This window comes from Schistocerca americana, chromosome X, assembly GCF_021461395.2.
Source record: "Schistocerca americana isolate TAMUIC-IGC-003095 chromosome X, iqSchAmer2.1, whole genome shotgun sequence".
Taxonomy (NCBI): Eukaryota; Metazoa; Arthropoda; class Insecta; order Orthoptera; family Acrididae; genus Schistocerca; species Schistocerca americana.
In genome coordinates, this window is record NC_060130.1 from 594040603 (window position 1) to 594055371 (window position 14769).

Below are 14769 nucleotides of genomic sequence, written 5' to 3' on the forward strand. Positions count from 1 at the left end.
AATGTCAGTTGGGCTGGGCGACCGGATTTTTGTAAAAAGATTTATGGGGGCAGAGACACTGCAATAATGAGGCAGTAGGTAAATTAACACCCAGGTTCATTGGCCCATGTGAAGTAATTAAGAGTACTCAGTCTGGTCAACTTCCTGGTGAGGGGTCTGAAGACACACAGGGAATTTCACACCCAACTGCACTAACTTTAGGTGCGCAAACTTGGGGGAGCTTTACCTTAAGATGGGAGGTTGATGTGTGCACATCGACATAGCCATTATCGATCTCACCTGGCATAAAGTTTGCCTATATAGCACGAGCCCGAGGCGAGGCACATGAATAGAGTGTGAACACGGAGCAACTGCGAGGTGTGTTTGGAAGCACACTGGATGGCAGTATAAGCTAGCAACGCGTAGAACTGAGGTTATTGGTAGTGGCGTTGGTGATTCTGACGATTGGTTGACGGGACTGAGTGGACAGCCTTGTTTCTGCTCACAACGGTATAGGAACCATGGATCATTTTTGAGCAAAATTTCAGCCTATTAACTGTGCTAACAACATTATTTAATGTATTGCTGCCTCTTGTTCCCTCATTCGAAATTCTCATCAGCTACTTCAATCTGGGCTATAGGTATTGCTAACTGCCAGTCCTGAACTATTTCCTTAGTAGTGAAATGCCCGTGTTTTCATGGTTTATCAAGTGTGATTAAAAAAAAAAAAAAAATAATTAATTTTATTTACTGGACCAATTGGTTTCTTGAAGTTTTCCAGGCCATAGTTTAAATTGTCATTATTGTTTGGCCTGTATTCCCTGAAGCACGTATATGAACATGTTTTTTGAGGCTTGTTGAATTAAACCATTTGTTTGTGTGTTTTAGAAGCTTGTCTTGTTACTTTGTGTTCTCTCCCATGTGTACAATGACCTGCCTGAGGAGACAGGCGAGCTGGGCCTGTTGATTGTTCGAGAGTAAAAGCAGCAGTTTATGCGTAATGAAAAGAAAGCTGTGTAATCCTGCTTTAAGTATGCGCCTCCAATTAAAACCATTATCTCTTGATGCATTTGTAGCTAAGTGAGTGGTGGCATAGTTTTAAAACCACGAGTTTGTTTAATGCTCCTGTGTTGAACTATTGCAGAAGTTACCTCTAAAGCCAATTACTTGTCAGCTTAACTTTGTTTTAGATATTTCTATATTCAATTAGAGTAATGTTTTTATGAGAAGCTTTGACTTAAAATTTTATGCTCTGTGGTTTTTTTTTTTTAATCAGTACCAAGGAACGAAACTTTCTCAGAGAGTTATATTGTAACAAAGTCAATCATGTTTGAGAATTGTCACCTAGTCCTTTCATTAACTGAACCTTTCCTGTGCTACCATAAAGTAGCGCTACACCGGCCTCCACCATGACGCTGGTCACTGGACTTGTTCCAAAAGCTCCTGTTACCAGTCTAACTCCACAGTGGTGCATTGCGTCGAGTAAATGCAACACTGACGGCACCGCCGAACCATAAACCAGACTCCCACAGTCAAGGCGGGATTGAACAAGGGCTCCGTAGAGCTGCAGCAGTGTAGAGCGATCTGCACCCCAGTTGGTTTTGCTCAGGCAGCGGAGAGCATTGAGGTTCTGCCAGCACTTCTGCTTCAGCTGATGAAGATGAGGAAGCCATGTGAAATGGGTGTCTAAAACCAGTCCTAAGAATATGTCTCCACTACAGTGAGTGGATTGTCATGAAGATAAAGTTAAGTTTCCGGATGAACGGTACAACGCCAACTGAAGTGCACGACACATGACTTCGCAGTATAAAACTGGAAGCTGTGGGCTAGAGCCCATGACTGCGCCTTGTGGATAGCTCCCTGTAGGTGCCGCTCACCAACACCAGTACTGGAGGAGCAGTACGAAATGCAGAAGTCGTCTGCATACAGAGAAGGTGAGACCAACGACCCGACAGCTGCTGCTAGTCCGTTAATGGCCACTAAAAAAAAAGAGGTAAACTCAATACAGAGCCCTGCGGGACCCCATTCTCTTGGATATGAGGAGGAACTATGGGAGGCACCAACTTGGACATGGAAAGTACAGAGCGACAGGAAATTCTGGATAAAAATCGGGAGCAGGCCTCTGAGACCCCACCCGTATTATGTGGCAAGGATATGGTGTCGCCAGGTGGTGTCATACGTTTTGTGTAGATAAACAAAAAGACAGCAACAAGGTGCTGGCATCTGGAAAAGGCTGTTCGGATGGCAGACTCGAGAGACACAAGATTATTAGAGTGCCCCTGGCGGAAGCCGCCCTGACATGGAGCCAGTAGGCCATGTGACTCCAAGACCCAACACAACTGCCAGCTTACCATACGTCCTAACAGCTTACAAAGAACATTGGTGAGGCTGATGAGCCAATAGCTATCCACATCTAGCAGGTTTTTACTGGGTTTTAACACTGGGATGATTATGCTCTCCTGCCACTGAGATGGCAAGACGCCATTGCACCAGACCCGGTTGAAGATGAGATGTCGCTTGTAGTCAGAAGAGAGATGTTTAATTATCTGACTGTGGATCCGACCTGGCCCAGAAGCTGTGTCAAGGCAATGTACAAGGACACTGAGGAGTTCCCACTCTGTAAATGGAGCATTATAGGGTTCACTGTGACGTACACTGAACGAAAGGGCTTTCCTTTCCATCCGCCATTTGAGGGTGCAAAATGCTGGGGAATAATTCTCTGACACAGAGGCTGAAGCACAGTGCTCAGCAAAGTGCTCTGAAATTGAGTTTGCGTTGGTAGGTAACACACCATTGATGTTAAGGCCAGTAACACCTGTCAGGGTCTGGTACCCACAAACCTGTCTGATCTTCGTCCAGACTTGGGAAAGTGACATATGGCACCCAATGGTCGAGAGGTTCCCCTCCCAACACCCCTGTTTCTGTCTTTTTATAAGCTGGTGAATGCGGGCATGGAGCCGTTTAAAAGCTATTAGGTGCTCTAGGGAAGAGTGCCACTTTTGTCACTGTAGAGCTCGCCAACGCTCTTTAATGGCCTCAGCGATTTCCACTGACCACCAAGGTACTGATTTTCGCCAGGGGGGGGGGGGGGGGGGCACCCTACAGAACAACAGATCGTGTTTTCTGCCACAGAAATGATCGTTCTAGTGACCTGCTCAACTGCCACATAGATGGTACCATGTGCAGGAGATTCAATGGTGACAGCAGAATTGAAATCTTCCCAGTCTGCCTTGTTTACAGCCCATCTTGGTTGACGTCCAGTGTAATAGCGCTGGGGGAGTGATAGGAAGATGGGAAAGTGGTCACTACCACACAAGTCATCGTGGGATCTCCAGTGGACAGATGGGAGAAGTCCTGGGCAGCAGAGGGATAAATCAATGGCCAAGTTCCATGAGCCACACTGAAATGTGTGGTGTCCCCAGTATTTAAGAGGCAGAGGTCGAGTTGAGACAGGAAAGCTTCGACATCTCCACCTCAGCCAGTAAGCAGTGCCACCCCACAAGGGGTTATGGGTATTAAAATCTCCTAAAAGTAGGAAATGTTTAGAGTGTTGTTGAATCAGTGCAGCCAATGTGTTCAGGGATACTGCACCATCTGGAGGACGATATACGTTGCAGACAGTTATATCCTGTGCCATTCTTATCCTGACAGCCACAGCTTCAAGAGGGGTTTGAAGCAGCACAGGTTCACTGTATACTGAGTTCAGAAGAGACACAAACTCCACCTGACACAGTATTATAGTCACTACGGTTCTTGTAATATCCCCTTCAGCTGCAAAGGACAGGGGTCCGCATTGCCAGGAACCAGGTTTCCTGGAGGGCAATACAGAAAGCACGTGGAAAGCTTATCAGTTGCTGTAGCTCAGCCAGGTGGTGGAAAAAACTGCAGCAATTCCACTGGAGGATGATGTTATTGTGAAGCTGCGAAGGCATGAAGCATGTAAGGAGGCAGATTACACCTCAGGGTCACCTGCTGCTACCGACTGAGTATTTGTATCCATTCCTATTGTGAATGAAACATCAGTGAGATCCACGTCCTTGGGGGATGCCGAGCTCTCCACCTCATCCGCGGTGCAGAATTGGTAGGAAGTGGTGTGATGGGGCCACCGGAGGGTCCTTTTTCTTAGCAGACCTTCTTTGTTTGCTTGCCCTCTCACTTCTCTTTAGGGGCTTGTTCCCTGAAGTAGCTTCAGGCACGGAGGAAGACTGAAGCTCTTCGTCCAGCAGCTTTCGGCTCCTTTAGCCACTGGGGAGTGTCCGCTGTAACATTAGTGGAGATCTTGAGAGAGTGGGTCTCAAGGGACCCCTTCCACATGAGATGAGCTGGAGGAGGCTGTTGCTTCTCTGGCTGGGGGGAGGGGACCGATGTCCCCCATGTTTGTGGGGCAGGGGGGGGGGGGGGGGGGGGCTGCGCTTGCTCCCGAAGTAGGTACTATGGGAGCAACGGAAGGAGATTTTCCCCCTACTACCAAAGGGGCAGATGTATTCTGGAGGCCCGGAGGGTCCACTGTTCATGGCACAGAGAGTGGTAAGACTGGTACTTCTGATGGCGATGGTAATGTAGATGCAGCATATGTGGACGTCAACTGCACGGGGTGTAATCGTTCAAATTTAAGCTTAGCATCTTGGTAAGTCACCCGGTCCAGGGTCTTTTACTCCACGATTTTCCTATCCTTTTGGAGTACCGTGCAGTCCGGTGAGCAGGGGGAGTGCTGCTCCCCGGCAGCTGATACAAGTGGGAGGAGGTGCACAGGGAGTATCTGGATGCAGTGGACGTCCGCTGTCTTGACATGTGGCATTGGAAGTGCAGCGGGAAGACATGTGCCCAAATTTCCAGCACCGCATAAGGGGAGGGACATATGGATTAACCACACAACGGTAAACCATCACCTTGACCTTTTCAGGCAATGGATCAACCTCAAAGGCCAAGATGAAGGCACCAGTAGCAACCCTGTTGTCTTTGGGTCCCCTGTAAACACGCAGGATGAAATAAATACCCCACCGTTCTAGATTAGCGCGGAGCTCATCATCAGACTGCAAGAGGAAGTCGCGATGGAAAATAATCCCCTGGACAATGTTGAAGTTTTTATGGGGAGTGATAGAAACAGAAATATCACCTAGCCAGTCACAAGCGAGTGACGCCCGGGATTGGGCTGGGGATGCTGTCTGAATCAAGACTGCACTGCTTCTCATCTTTGACAGCTCAGTCACTTCCCCAAACTTATCCTCAATATGTTCAACAAAAAATTGATGCTTCATAGATAGAACGGAGTCCCCATCCATTCTGCTACAGACTACATACGGAGGCGAATATGGCTCTCTTCTTTCTGTAGCCCTCTGTGCCCCCCATGGCGTAGCGAGGGAGGGAAACTATTTAGGGCCACATCAGTCAGCATTGTACACTATCTTGCCCTTCTTAGAGACTGCTGGTGCCGTACGGTCACCAGCAAGAGATGACTTAGTCCACTTCATTGTGGGTCATACGCCCTGATGCCACCCACTCCGATCAGGGGCTCTCCCCACGGGTGCCACCCAGCCACAGCAAAGGTCACCTTGCACGATGGGCATTGCTGGGAGACCTCATGCATGAGGGAGACAGGCATCTACTCCTTGGCATACGTGGGGAGTTCACAGCTCAGGCATCAGCAGTGTGATCCCTGTGTTGTCAGGGGGGCTACCACCAAACGGGTACATGACGGCCCCACCACAACGGACTGGCTACAGTGCTGGATATTGGGCACAGAAAAATCCAATACGGTCATAGGGGCAATACCAATACTGTCATGGGGACAAAAGAGGACAGGAGACAATGGAAGAAGATGACATACCCCGAAAAAGTGCCCTCGGCCAAGTAGTTGAACTGCAGGTGGAGATGCAAAGCCATGACAAGAGACTCAGGAGATCAAATCTAAGAGCACTATGGGTAACTCATGCACCACACAAGGTGTCCTTCCCCAAAAGGCCGGTAATTCTGTAGAATTTGTAAGTGGCAGGTCAAGCCATAAAATGCTACCTGAATTTATAGGGCCGAAAAGTGCGAGACTCCTTTTAGTCGCCTCTTATGACAGGTAGGATACCTCGGGCCTACATCCTTTCAGTGGAGGGTATAGCCACATAGCACAGGTGTGACAGTGGCTTGAAAATGTGTTTCTTGTAAACACAGACACAGGGAGCTCCTGCACTAGCAGTTTCAGTTCCTACATGTGTGTCCTGAACCTGTTAATGTTCCGCTGCAATACAGGAGCCATCTATCACAGGGGTTACACTTTCAGCCCATCTTTCTATCAGGGAGGTGAGTCTGTAATGGCTGGGGCCTCAGTCTTTGAGCAAGACGATTGCCCCAGTCCGACATCAAGGTCTATTAGTTCTACCTCAGAGTCATCATGAAAGACATCGGATAGTATGATATCATCATCATCTCACAGCTTCCCAACTGTCTGCAGGGGATGCTTGGCCTTCAGCTTTTTGCTCTGGGTAGACTTTGGAGCTGAAACTACAGCAGTGATAGCAGCACCACTGGACAGTGGACCAGACAAACTTTGGAGGAGCAGAAAGCTCCACTATGTCAGTGACAGCAAACTTGTCTGATGTTTTGGGAGGAAGTCTAGGCTTTGGAACTGCAGCGGCCCAAGTGCACTGGCACAAGCAGGTGCTAGGGTTGACACTATCAACCTTCATTTGGGTAGCAGCATTGGTATTGTGAAGTGGTTGTTTAAGAGCAGACACAAAGGAGGTGGCAAACTTTGGGGGGGGGGGGGGGGGGGCTTATAGATCTTTTTGGCCTCATCATAACATATGTGCTTAGTTGTTTTGATCTCTTATCTTGCTTTCTTCAAGGAAGGCATTGCAGTCCCTACTCTAGACCGTTTACACGCTTTGGAGGAGATGAACAACCAACACCTTCATGAGCGATCTTACCACATTTGGCACAACTGGCTGCTCCTTTACAACCTGAGGATGTGTGCCCAAAGCACTGTCATGTAAAACAGCGGATTGGGTTAAGAAAACAAAACCACACATTGGTTGGTTGGTTTTGGGGTTTGATGGGGGCTAAACGTTGAGGTCATCAGTCCCCTGTTCCAAACAGACAATACTTGTAAAAGGCCTATACAGTAAAAGCGTAACCTCTGCACCCAGAGGGAGTGAACACCAAGGGGTACAGAGCTAAAATGAACACCGCAATCACACAAAATAGAGGACACTTAAAAGGAGCAGAGCAAATAATTGACTAGAGTAAAACAGATTACAGTGGTTGTAATAGGCCAACCATTCAACTACAAATAAATAACCTCCAGCTGGAAAGCGTTGATAGAGGTACCAACACAACTTGTTACCATAAAAAAGACACTATTTTGGTATCCACGTCACAAAAGTCGCTGGAGTGGGTGCAGCCTGAGAAATCACGTGAGAGTGCCCACACTAGAGTGAGTGATAAAACCCAGCTGCACAGATAAAACGTAAAACTGAGTCAGCCATAGAGGCATCGTCACCTAGAATTAAAGGAAGTGCAGCTGGTAAATTAAAGGACTGCCGCAAGGGGGCTAAAAGGGGGCAGTCCATCTGAAGATGGACCACTGTCAGCCCTGCCTCACAGCGACACTTGGGCGGGTTCTCACGGTGAAGGAGATAGCTGTGGGTCAACTGCGTATGTCCAATTCAGAGACGGCAGAGAACAACTGAGTCCCTACGCGTAAGACCACACACTGAGGTAGAAGAAACCAGCTTTTACATGCTCTGAAAGTTTTGCACTGCTGTAAGTCCGTATAAACAAGTGATTTCATGAGATTGCCATCAACCTGTTTCACTATGTTCTGTACATCAACAATGTCTTCCTGGGACCACTCAGCTTTCAGTTCTTCTCAGGGAATATCAACCAGATCCGTTTAAGTCACAGCACCTTTGCGACAATTCAAGCTGTTGTGCAGTTCACTTTCTGTTGCATACTTCCCGAGGCACTGAGCTTTCTGGATGTTCTTCACTTGTTGGGAATTGGATGTTTCTATCAATAACGTCTCGTTTCACAAGCACTTGGCAGATTTAAAACTTCCAGTGATTTCGTCTAAATCTTTTTGTATGTTAAATGGTGAAACTTTCTCAAAGCTCCCCTCTTTTTGTTTAATTACAAGAAACACGTTCTGGCCACCAGCGTGTGGTCTATTACTCAGCAATGACACAGTCTATGTAATGCCCAAGTCTAGAGCACTGGCTACACGCGCCCTCTTGTTTGATTAGGTGTTGGAACCTACCAGCCGCCCACACTTTCCACTGGGAGGAGGAAGACAAGGTTTCTACAGACCCATGCTGGTCCCACGAGCAGCTACACAGAGCTACTCCACCTAGACATAGTCGCACATGCCTAGGTAAGCCTTATACAACTAAGCTGTGGCAGGTTCCCCAGAGGTTGCCCACTAATAACTGTTCAATCTCAACAGCCATGCATCTCATGAGCGCACAGCACACCTTGAGATTAAGGTTTTTTGTAGAGGTTTTTACCATCCTCGCAATCTGGGCAGTCACACCAAGGTGACACACAACATTTCACCGCCACACTGCACAATGGTCACTGAGGCGTGCTAAGAACCTATGGTGATAGGACTGGCAGCGCTTTCCAGTTCCCAGCTCAGGAACCCCAGGGTCACCAAACCTGTACCTAACAAATGAATACTGAACCCTGAGGGCTTGAAAGAAAATATCCATGGCATGCTGAGCCATCATCCAAAATTTTCTTCTTTTAAGTGAGTGCCACAGCTGTGCTACATTGCATTTAAATTACTTTTTAAGTAGCAAATTTCTAAACTTTACACATCAATAATAAACTTTTTTTCCCCACATCCAATATAGCCTAAACTTTCTTTTGAGGCACCCTGTATAAGAGATTGTGGGTCAATAGTCATGACTCATAGAAAAATAAATTCCTACTTGTGCGAACTACCTTTATGATATAGTAGTTACACGAAAACTCTCAAGAGCATTTACAAAACCTAGTGACATATAATCCTGTTTCTGCTGAATTTAGGTTTACACTGCAAATTAAATTCAAGGTCATGTGCTACCTTTAGGACATATATTAATAAGAAATGGTACACTATTTACAACTATACACAGCTAAGCAACACAAGTTATCCAGGCCAACAAATTTGAAGCCCTCAATACCACCACATACTAACTAACAACCAAATTTACCACTTTTCAACTAAACAAAGGCCTCAGGTTACACTGCAATTCAGCCTGTCACCATACCCAAGATTTTGTATTCACATTCACTGGCTTTACCAACCCAAACTGTCACATTTCAACCTAACCTATATCTCAAGCTACATTACAGTTCACACTGCCACCACGACCTACATTCTAAACCTACATTCTAAAAATTATACAAATGCAAAATAATTTTTTTTCTGATTTCTATACTCTTCACATAGCACAACATCACATCATAGGACAAAGCCAACATGCATTATTGGTAGATTTAGTTGACTAACACTCACCACCGATGAACTTAAAATGTCACTGCCAAAAACAACATATCACAATTCACATTAACATTTCATAGAATTTTGCAACAACAATGAAATTCAGCACCTGCAGTTGCCATACCCCTCCCAGTCAAAGAGCAAACCAAACATACCAGACTTTCAAAAAACATCCAACTGTGGGTGGTTCAAATGGCTCTGAGCACTATGGGACTTAACTGCTGAGGTCATCAGTCCCCTAGAACTTAGAACTACTTAAACCTAACTAACCTAAGGACATCACACACAACCATGCCCGGGGCAGGATTTGAACCTGCGACCGTAGCGGTCACGCAGTTCGAAACTGTAGCGCCTAGAACCGCTCGGCCACTCCGGCCGGCAACTGTGGGTGGAGTTGGCTGTGGGTGAGACATTCTAGTCAGTATAGATACTATTTTTGAGCCTATAATAAATCACTGTTCAACAACAGCAATTAGAAAGCACCCCCCCATTCTGGATGTGGAGAATTAACGCATTCAGTGTCTTCATAGAACACCTTACGATTTTCAGCCGCCAGATACTGCCACCGTGCAGTCTGCCCACACCAGATCCTGCTATGTCCCATCAAATGATTAGCTTTTCAACCCCACCACTATGGATCATTGCGTAACACTATTCCAGGTATCTAGACAGACAACCACCCACATAAGTAAGCCAAATCAGCCCAGTCCCCACACCGATGTAGAACAACCTTTCATGCAATTCACATAGATCCCAAACATTTCAAACAGCACATATCCAACACAAATTGTCTAGGCACAGACCAGGTTGCGTCCAGCCACATGCAGCAAATTTGGGGGTGGGAGGAATCTTTTTCTCTTGTCTGACAACAATATGGCTGTATGCAAGAACCCACTATCCTTGTCAAACTCTTTCAATTTTGGATTTCCCACTATATAATAATGATTTGTGTAACCTGAAGCACTGAGCATGTGTTCTTCAGTATAGTAACACAGACTGAGCCAATGTCTTGTTTCTCAATACATATTATTACATATCTGAACCATGTCAAATGATTTCACAAATGTCAATTAATACAAGTTATTCTCTACTTTATACTCACTAACTTATTCCACAATTGTGTTTACAATTCTGAAATTTGGTTTGATTAAAATCCAGTGCTGTTCCTATGTGGCTAGTAATAATTGTAATGAAAATTTTCGACATTATGGAGGAAGGGACATGTAAACATAGTTTTTATCCACACCTTGTCTGCTTACTTTCTCATTACGTACAACAGTTAAAGCAATGATCCTGTTTTGAGGAATTTTCTTCCTACATAGAAATTCTGTGTGTAATTATGAAAGTTGACTATGTATTACTTTACCTCTACCTTTAGTCTTCCCTACTGAAACGCCATCACCAGATAACTTTTCTGTCTCTGTTCCTTGAACGGCTTTATACACCTCTACTGGCATTTCCTTCATAATCAATGATTAACTATCTGTATTCCTGGTTCACATATGAATACTTACTGCAATATCTGCCATCTTATGTACGTATGAGGTGTACCCTAAAAAAGTTCTGTATGTATTCTTTCTTGGATTGACTGAAGTTTACAGTACCACTTGGCTTCATTGACCCAAGACTTAACGGTTGTGTTATTTGCTATCATGACGGCACAGTGCACTTGAAATGGATTGTGGCATGTGAGGATAGGGCGGCAACCTAGTGGGGGATGTTTATGTTTCTAAATTGATTCATAGTGATATTAGTGATTCAATGGACTCCACAAGTGCTATTTGTTAGAATACTGGAAGAGCTTGTGGCAGTTAGGTATTGAGTTATTTTGATGTTGGCCGCCATGGGGAGTTTATAGGTTGGGAATTGTTAATGCAGTGTATAGTTTATGGTTGGAGGTTATATATATATATATATATATATATATATATATATATATATATATATATATATATATATATATATATATATAATTAATTAATTTCATAAAGAGGTCCCTGCATGCAGCAGTGGGGGGACAAAATGTTTACCACATCTAAATTCCTAGGATTATTTGGTTTAACTGCAGAGTTTGTTAAGTGTTGAGATTGTGGAAAAGATACAGGACTTACCAAAGTTGCTGCAACTCTGCCAAGAGACCACTGGCATTGCCAGAAGGATAATAGGATAATATTTGGCATTCTACCCAAGGACGGTGTGGGAGCAGGGGGGGGGGGGGGCCACATGGGGGCTGAGGGGTTCGTGGTTTAGGAAGTTTAGACCAGATATTCAAGATATTGTGTTGTTGATATATTTTTGTTGTTCCTAGATTTGCAGGTCAGGTGACCTTGTTTGATACATTGATTTTATGGTTTGATTTTTTAAATAGTGATACATCTATGTATGATATGTGTGTAGATGCCTTTGTGTTTGTTGGATAACAAAACTGGTGTTAATGCAAAATTTTTATGAATTCCTAGGTTGTGATGTTAACTGTCAGTAACTAGGTTCGATTGCAAATGGTAGGTATCAGAGTTTGTTACCTACATTGCTTCGTTTGAGCTACACAGATCAAAGGAATTTCCGGTTGAGCTATAGGTCAAGGAAAATTTCCAATACCAACTGTTTTATTATGGTTTCAGCAATTGTTCAAATTTTTGTTTGCTTTATTATTGTGCTAGTATTTATGTTGGTACTTCTTAATTGTTAGTATTGTCTTATATTTAGTTTATCCTCATCCAAAACCACCAAATTTCAATAGTTGTCCCACTTGTTTCATTGTTTTTCTGCAGTTTAAATGTTTTTCGTACTACTTATGTCCTTTTCACATGTGTAATTAGTGATATCACAGTCCCCATTTTGTACACACTTTAAATAGCAGTGTCCACCATCCTGATGTCATAGGTCAAAGTTGATATGTGGTAGGGCTAGTGCAATCTTCGGTTTTGCCCCTTTTCCCATGCTTTTCAAACTGTCATTGCATCACCTTGCATCCTCTCAGATATTTCCTAATAGTTTTGCTTACTTCTGGATAATATTCTATAAAATCCCTAATATCATGACTGAGTGTGAATGCTCTGTTGTTTAGACACTGGACTCTTCATTCTAGAGGATGGTAGTTCAAATCTCTATATGACCAATCAGATCCAGGTTTTCTGTGGTTTGCTTAAATCATTCATGGCAAATGCCAGACTGGTACTTTTGCAAAAAAAAAAAAAAACACAAATTTCCTTCCCAATTCAAGCTCATTCTAACCTTCCTCCTTTCTATTATCATTTACGTTAAACTTTCACTTACACTTTAACCAAATCATTTTCTCTGTCAGATCTTTCCTGTTACTTTCCCCCTAAATGTGTTGCCACTGGTTAAATTACATTTACTAAATATTTTCTTTTATCCACCACACACCTGCTCAATATTAATTTTCTAAAGTCCTTAATTGTAGCTAGTATATTGTCCCTTCATATAGAGGAAGCTGAAATCGTTTATGAACTTTGTAGTGGTGTTTAAATTATCAACAGAATGTGAGGATGTTACTGCACATACCTCAATCATCTTCGTATAAAATTGATTTTTTTTTTTAAGTTACTTCAATATATGTAATAAAAATCTTTGTCCCAATTTTAATTCTATTTTATCAGTTCTCATGGTTCCTGCATTAACCCTTCTATATCCCAACTGATCTTACTTAAACTTTTAATTCCACAGTTAGGCCTACAAATTCTGGTTCTAACCCTTTTCCATCACACACCAACTTGACAAAAATCAATGCAGCATATATTCTAGTCAAAGCAAGAGACTATGATCATGATCATCCTCATTAATATCCCTCTAAACCCCAAAGTTTATTAACCATAGTAACTAGTTGAAATTACTCATGTAACTAGCAAATGCCTTGAAGCTCATAATTTCAACAAATTTAACAGGCTTAGCTCAACCAAGTTGCTCATCGTATCACTTCATAACTTTACCTGCGGATTAAATTTCACAACTTACATATCAAAGGTGTATACCCGAGTCTCCTCGGCAACAGGATTACCTACTTAGTTTCATGGAAATGATCTTAAGTAATGTAAATCAGAACTTTTCCGCGCAAACTTTCATTCTCACATTCAAGAACTACGTGCCGCCAACAAAGACAACGTATGCTACTCTCTCTTGCAAGTCAATCAAAATTTAATTTTACCGCTTTGTGCAAGACCAATGTACGAAACACTATGTTTACGACCTCTTCCGCATTTCCTGAAGTTATCGTTCGAGCATTAGAGAATTAGCTCACCGTGCTGTAGCACAACCATTTTTTAAGAACACAGTCCCGATATAGTCTACTGGTGATACCATTTCCTAGAAAATGTTGAGGCACAGAATCAAGACCACACTTCAGACACAAATGATCACATGAATCGCAGTTACGCACTACATCTTTAACGATCGTGAATAACTGACAGCTCATTTCTATTAGTTCCATTTTATCGCTTCTAAAGTTTCATCAGCTACTGATTTCACGTCACAGACGTATTTTCACTCTTCTCGGCCTTGCTGCCAATTAAAGCACTATCTAAGAAGCATCTCCTGCGTCTGGAAAATAAAGTTAGGTCATAAGAATACTTCTGAACTATCGTCTACATACCGAGTGACCGGTAGACGCTGAGAGGGTCCTCGAAAATTAAGAATTAGATGGTGACACAATCTATATCACAGTCTGTACAGCAAACAACGAAACTCCTTCAAAAATTATTTTCGCTAAACTACTGACTTCCCTCAGACTTTAGTACTAATTTAACAATCACACCCGCATCTCGCAACTTCTGGAAACACAAGCTTAAATTCCAAAGATCTTCGTACTGGAGAGAAATATGTGGCCAACTTCATCATGTGAAGTAGTATTGGCACTTGCTATCCCTGTAAGAAGTTGCTGCATCATGTTTTCAATGTTCCCATGAATGGACAGCTGCACTATTTCTTTTCTGTGCTTGCTGCCTGTTATCAATGTTCTAACTGCAATCTGTAATGGGTGACTATGAATTAAAAGGTATAAAATAGTACCAATAAATCACTTTTCCTATGAAAACAACTGATCTATAAATTAAAATTAAAACAATTGTGGTAAGTACTGAGTTGCTGCCTCATAATATAGCTATTCTCAATAAATCCCTGATCATAAGATCAAGTTGTTAAACCAGTCTTCTCCACTGTCACAGTATCAGTAATTTGGTGTTGTGTGCGGGTAGGGGGGAGAGTTTTTTTGCTGATGTTACATTCCACTCATGGAGGCTTTCTAGCAGGAGTGAAGCGATTAAATTACTCAATTTGCTTTCACTTACTTTCATTTAATTTGT

General features: G+C 43.4%; 1 protein-coding gene across 1 annotated transcript in view; it reads right to left on the reverse strand.

The window, feature by feature from the left end:
- LOC124555240 (activator of 90 kDa heat shock protein ATPase homolog 1) overlaps nt 1–14259 on the reverse strand; it is an 87589-nt gene extending 73330 nt beyond the window's left edge. Inside the window, exon 1 of the mRNA XM_047129100.1 lies at nt 14061–14259. The gene's annotated coding sequence lies outside the window, so the exon portion shown is untranslated. The remainder of the gene's footprint in view (nt 1–14060) is intronic.
- Between the last annotated feature and the right edge of the window lie 510 nt (nt 14260–14769).